This window comes from Budorcas taxicolor, chromosome 13 (genome assembly GCF_023091745.1).
Source record: "Budorcas taxicolor isolate Tak-1 chromosome 13, Takin1.1, whole genome shotgun sequence".
NCBI classification, from domain to species: domain Eukaryota; kingdom Metazoa; phylum Chordata; class Mammalia; order Artiodactyla; family Bovidae; genus Budorcas; species Budorcas taxicolor.
The window spans coordinates 34,786,170-34,792,640 of NC_068922.1; the positions used below are offsets into that span (position 1 = coordinate 34,786,170).

The following is a 6,471-nucleotide window of genomic DNA, read 5'->3' on the forward strand; positions in this document are numbered from 1 at the left end:
TGAAAAATTCAGTGTTTAACTAGAAAGTAAAAGTTGCCTCAAACTCCACTGTGTCAAGAGATAACCATCTGGTTTCTATTTCTCCAACTAGTCTTCCTATGTATAGTTGCTTTCGATCACTCCCTTTTCCCCCCCTTTCCTCTTTGAAATATTTATCTTGGTGTCTTCATAATAGTATCTAAATTCTTATATTTCCATACAGAAAAAAAGCAAGCTGAATAGGCAACTCCAGAGAGAGAACCAGAAAGCAACAAACCACGAGGCTATTTAGTGGTCTGATACAAGGTTTTGTCATTTCGGCCAGGCTGTTCTCAACTATATTATCTATAGACAGTTTCTAGGAAATATATTTGGTCAAAGAAAGTTAAGGTAGAAAGTCAAATTTTAAACAAAATACCACAAATTCAAATCAAGGTAATTGAGGTTTTAGCATCTGGGTGGTTCCCATATTCAATGACATGAAAGGTTTAAGGGCTGTATCAAAGCACTGGAGACTGTTCTCAGCCTGCTGGCTTTAGCAACTGAGTGCCCCTCATCATTCCTGAAGTTGGCCAGCCCTCATAACAAAGACCAATAGCAAAGTTTCAGTGAATGAGATAACCCTTGCCATCCAAAAGGTGAAAAACAACATCTGCTGAAAAACCAAATGAACTGCAGTGACGGGTTCAGCAATCGGCCTGGAGGATTTCAGAGACATGGTCTTTGCCTCTGGAAAGAAAAAACACAACAGAACAATTGTCTCAATCCCACGCTCTCTGAGTTCTAAACTCTCTTTAGATCAATTAGCATGAAGTCCTGCCAAGCTCATTATTAGAGAAACTCTGGGCTCCTACAGCCCCATGGTGCTAAACTGTCCTCCAAACTAGAGGGCTCTGCAGCAAGGACAATGATGACTTGATGGGGGCGCAGACTCCTTGGGTTTCCTTTGCTGATAGCCATTTCTAGGATTTTTTTTTAAACTGCATTAAAAAAAAATTAGACTCCAAGCATCTTTTCAAAGATTTTTTTTTTATTGAAAAACTGGTCCTTATTTATTCTCCTGTGTACCTCCAATCTCCAGTTACCTTTTATAGCTAAAATTTTACAGCCAAATGTTTCTGGAATCTGTGACTTACTCAGATCCCTTATTAGATAACGGTGATTAGCTGTCAAGACCTCCAGAGCATGTGGACACCCCGGCATCTTAAGTTATGTTCTAAGGAGGTAGGAAGACAGAATTTTTTTTCTTTCTGGCACAGGCTTCCTCCACCCACCCAATCCCCCTAAATCTCTTGGGCCTGCCAAGGGCCTGACCTTCCGATCTCTGCAGCAGAGGGTGAAGTTTGGCGGGAGGAAGGCCCAGTAGATGAAGGCCCTCTGTTCAACAAATATTTGCTCACCCCTCCAGTGGGAGGGAAACCATTTTCTATAAGCTGCCTGCCTTGAGTAACACTTGGAGCCCTTCAGGAGGCTTGTTCAGCTGGTGGCCTAGAATTAGACACCTAATATCAAGGTAAACATAAAGTCCAAACCCACAGAACATTATGGAAAACCAAACGAATTTACCACACTTCCCAGGTCACATCAAAGCCAACACAAGTTCCTGGAAATAGAGTCTGCGTGAAACTTCCAAAAAAACTTTTCACTTGCCTCTGCCTTGCTGGACGGTCTTAGTCCAGTTATCTTAAATTCTAAAACTACCTGACCTAGGACGACACTTCCTGAAGTTTTGCCCACTCAAACTACTGAGTCTGCAATTTTTGTCCACGCATTTCTGGCTGCCTGAATCCCGTTCCACTCCCCCTCCCATCTTTAAACCCTCCACTCAAATCCCCACCCTTCCCACCCCCCCCACCCCTGTCTCTATTTGCAAATCTGAAAAGACAAAAAAGCCAGGGAAGGGAGAAAACCTCCTAGTTGTGTGGTCCTCACCGCTCCACCCTCTCCCCAAGACAGGCCAGGCGACCAGATCTGGGGAGGGAGATGCTGATGGGGGTGGGACGGGGACGCAGGGGATGGGAGACTGGGTGGCAGGGTGTGGGTGTGGGCGGCTGGGGGTGGGGACCTGCCTAAGCTAATTCCCCAAAGTCCTCGCTCCTAGAGAGTGCGGATGGGCAAGGGCTAGGGTGTAACCAGGTGGCGCTGGCAGAAAGTTCCCGGGTTTTTGTTTTTTTTTTTTCTTCAGTAGTGGAATCACAGCTTCTTTTTCAAACCCCTAGAAGAATCCGGGGCGCCAGTGACAGGGGGCCAAAGCGGCGCTCTCAGCTGTAAGTGCTGAGGTCATTGCGGTCGGGTCTTCTAGGAAATCCCCGGTTTTCGGGGTGAACTGATGGAGACTGGGGGTGTGGACACGCAGGGTGCGCACGGAGACCCAGGACCGGCGGGCGGGCTCCGGATCGCAGAAGTGGGCTTAACGGATTTACAGCGCTCTTAGGCGGGGCTCTTTCCTTTCTCCCACCCTGTTTTCCTTTTTCTCTCTTTGGCTTCAGCGCCAGCCGCCTGGGGGAGGGCCGGGCCGCCGCGCGCACGGCTGAGAGGCAGCGGCGATTAGCACCCTAATCCCGGCCCTGACCCCCCGGCGGTGGGCGCGCGGGCCGGGCGGAGACGGGGCGGGGCGGGGGCGCGGCCGCCGGCTCCCTACGTCCCGCGGGCAGGTCCCAGCAGCCGCGGGTGGGGGCGCCAGTGGGAACTGGGGGCCCCGGGGACCCCACGCAGCGGCTGTCAGTTCCCCGCGGTGGAGATGCCCGGGAAGTCGGAGGGCGCAGGCGGAGAAGCGGGTGGGCTGGACCCGGGCGGTGGCCCGGACGCCGGGAGCTGGGCAGCGACCCCCGCCTCCCGACCCCCCGCCGCCCCGACCCAGCATGGAGGGGCGAGGGGAGCGCCAACGCCCGCCGCGGCCCTCGGCGCCTACAGGTTAGCGCGAGCCCGGGGCCGGGCACCTGAGGGCGGGGACTCGTCCCCCGCGACCCAGCAGAGGGGCGTCCCCCGCGACCCAGCAGAGGGGCGCCCCCCGCCCGAGGCTGCAGGGCTGGGCGCCACGCCGGGGGCTCCGGACTGGGGGCGGACATCCCCCCCCCGCCCCGCTCTGGGGAGGGCGCCTACCCGACCCACGTCCGGGCTGGAGAAGTTGGGGGGCGAGCGCGGGAGGCGGGGGCGAGGCCCATGGGGTGCCGAGGGAGCGGACTAGATGGACGAAGGGAGTCAGGAGGGGCGACAGACGCCGGGACTTACCGAGCGGCTCCCTCATGCTGCCCTGCGCTGTCGCCGCCGCTCCGGCCGGCCGGGGAACAGCGCGACCCGCCCCGCTCGCAGCCTCTGCGGCCGAGCATGCCCGGAGCCGCCGCCGCCGCCGCCCCGCTCTCCGCGGCCCCGCCCATCACCCCGCCCTCCGCGACCCAGCACCCCGCCCATAGCCCCGCCCCCGCGGCCTCGCGATCCCCGCCCCGCCCATCGCTCCACCCCGCGCGCTCCGCCCGGCCCTGTCCGACGTGCGGTCTCCAGGCTCTGCTCTCTGGCGGGAGGGCAGCACCCGGGCAGGGGCGGACGGGTAGCCAAAGGCACAGGCCTGCTCCGGCCCCGCCTACGGCACAGGTGAATTGGTCACCTTTCCCTCTTTCCGGTCACTTGGGTTTGGGCAGCTTCAACGCTGTATGAATGTCCCTACACACGTAGGCATACGTACACTGCCACACAGAGATGCACACAGCCACACACACACACAGACACACAGACACACACTTTCACAAAAACATACACGCAGGGAAGATGTGAAGAGCAGAAGACAGTGACAACAGCTTAGTGCTTGGAATCTCCTAAAGCAGACGGCTGAGTATCTTAGCTAGAGGCTTGGGGAACCTTTACAGGTCAGTTGCTCAGTCCTGTCTTTTGGTGGATGAGGAAATGGGAAGCCAGGAGATAGTAGAGGTCAGGCAGAGTGAACACATACTGCTCCCGCCTCTCCACCTCCCTCATAGCCACAATCAGACTGCTGCCAGGTCTGCTCACAGGCAAAAGTCCTTGTACTTTGGAGGGCAGAGAAAAGACAAAACGTTCAACTGCTGGTGAGTCATGGAGGGGGCGATGGTATGGAGCAGCCCCCGGTGCAGAAGGATAACCTTTCAACTGGACTTCCCTGGCGGCCCAGCGATTAAAAATCTGCCTTGCAAGGCAGAGGATTTGGGTTTGAGCTCTCCTTGGGGAACTAAGACCCTACATGCCTCGGAGCTACTGAGGGAGTGAATTCTCAGGTAGGTTGATAAGACACCTGGAGTTCCCAAGGAGGAGAAAGGGGTCTGGGGCTCTCGAGGGGGAGAAAGGGACAAACGTTTTTTTCTGCATCACTTTGTCTTAGTCACATAAGACGTTTTTTCTTAAACTCTGAGTTATTGTGACAACAATTTTAAAGAATAACTTTCTTTAAGCCCAGAGCTAATGATTACACAACAAAACAACTCATCTTGGTCAAGGGTATGTTTTTCCTTAAGCTCTATACTAATGATTATATATCCAGATAACCACGATGGTGTGATCTCTCACCTAGAGCCAGACATCCCAGAATGTGAAGTAAAGTGGGCCTTAGGACCTTGGCCCATCACTATGAACAAAGCTACTGGAAGTGATGGAATTCCAGTTGAGCTAATTCAAATCCTAAAAGATGATGCTGTTAAAGTGCTGCACTCAATAGACCAGCAAATTTGGAAAACTCAGCAGTGGCCACAGGACTGGAAAAGGTCAGTTTTCATTCCAATCCAAAGAAAGGCAATGCCAAAGAATGTTTAAACTACCACATAATTGTACTCATCTCACACACTAGCAAAGTAATGCTCAAAATTCTCCAAGCCAGGCTATAATAGTACATGAACAAAGAACTTTCAGATGTTCAAGCTGGATTTAGAAAAGGCCAGGGAACCAGAGATCAAATTGCCAACATCTGTTGGATCATAGAAAAAGCAAAGAGAGTTCCAGAAAAACATCTACTTCTGCTTGACTGACTACGCCAAAGCCTTTGTGTGGATCACAACAAACTGTGGAAAATTCAAGAGATGGGAATACCAGACCACTTACCTGCCTCCTGAGAAATCTGTATGCAGGTCAAGAAGCAACAGTTAGAACTGGACATGGAACAATGGACTGGTTCCAAATTGGGAAAGGAGTGCGTCAAGGCTGTATATTGTCACCCTGCTTATTTAACTTATATGCAGAGTCCACCATGCAAAATGCTGGGCTGGATGAACACAAGCTGGAATCAAGATTGCCGGGAGAAATATCAATAACCTCAGATATGCAGATGACACCACCCTTATGGCAGAAAGTGAAGAAGAACTAAAAAGCCTCTTGATGAAAGTGAAAGAGGAGAGTGAAAAAGTTGGCTTAAAGCTCAGCATTCAGAAAACGAAGATCATGGCATCTGGTCCCATCACTTCATGGCAAATAGATGGGGAAACAATGGAAACAGTGACACTTTATTTTGGGGGGCCCCAAAATCACTGTAGATGGTGACTGCAGCTATGAAATTAAAAGATGCTTGCTCCTTAGAAGAAAAGCTACGACTAACCTAGACAGCATATTAAAAAGCAGAGACATTACTTTGCCAAAAAAGGTCCATCTAGTCAAAGCTATTGTTTTCCCAGTAGTCATGTGTGAATGTGAGAGTTGGACTGTGAAGAAAGCTGAGTGCCGAAGAATTGATGCTTTTGAACTGTGGTGCTGGAGAAGACTCTTGAGAGTCCCTTGGACTGCAAGGAGGTCCAACCAGTCAGTCCTAACGGGAATCAGCCCTGAATATTCACTGGAAGGATTGATGCTGAAGCTGAAACTCCAATACTTTGGCTACCTGATATGAAGAACTGGGAAAGATTGAAGGCAGGAGGAGAAGGGAACGACAGAGGATGAGATGGTTGTATGGCATCGCTGACTCGATGGACATGAGTTTGAGCAAGCTCTGGGAGTTGGTAATAGACAGGGAAGCCTGGCCTGCTGCAGTCCATGAAGTGGCAAAGAGGGAATGAACTGAACTGAACTGAGTGATTATATAACAACAATGTATCTTGCTCGAGGACATGTTTCTCTTTCTTAACAAGAAACTTCTGACTAATCTTGTTATATTAAGACCTATGTTTTGGGAGTGGGTCTGGTAAGACCTTTCTATTGCTAGTTCTAATCTTGTTAATTTAAGATGTATGTTCTGGCAGTGGATCTGGTAAAGTATATAAGGCCTTGATTAGACTAGTGAGTGGGGCAGTCTCTGTCCCCCTTCTGATGTCTATGTCAGAAGCTTTCTCTGTCCTTTTTCGCTGTAATAGAACTTCTGCCACATGAAATTCTGAGTATCTGAAGCCCAGTCTCTGGTCCTGAAGCAAAATCTTCTTTGGAGATCACAAATCTGACATCATTCACTGTAAGCTATCAGTACGGAGCCTGCATGCCCCAACTAGAGAGTCCATGTGCTGCAGCGAAGATCTGGGGAGCCATAGCTAAGACCTGATGCAGCCA

At 51.2% G+C, this 6,471-nt stretch overlaps 1 protein-coding gene across 5 annotated transcripts in view; it reads right to left on the bottom strand.

Moving 5' to 3' along the window:
- The window catches only part of JCAD (junctional cadherin 5 associated), a 38,190-nt gene extending 34,907 nt beyond the window's left edge, over positions 1–3,283 (bottom strand). For all 5 annotated transcript variants that reach the window (XM_052650774.1, XM_052650776.1, XM_052650773.1 and 2 more), the window contains exon 1: positions 3,211–3,283. The gene's annotated coding sequence lies outside the window, so the exon portion shown is untranslated. The remainder of the gene's footprint in view (positions 1–3,210) is intronic.
- Positions 3,284–6,471: the final 3,188 nt, after the last annotated feature.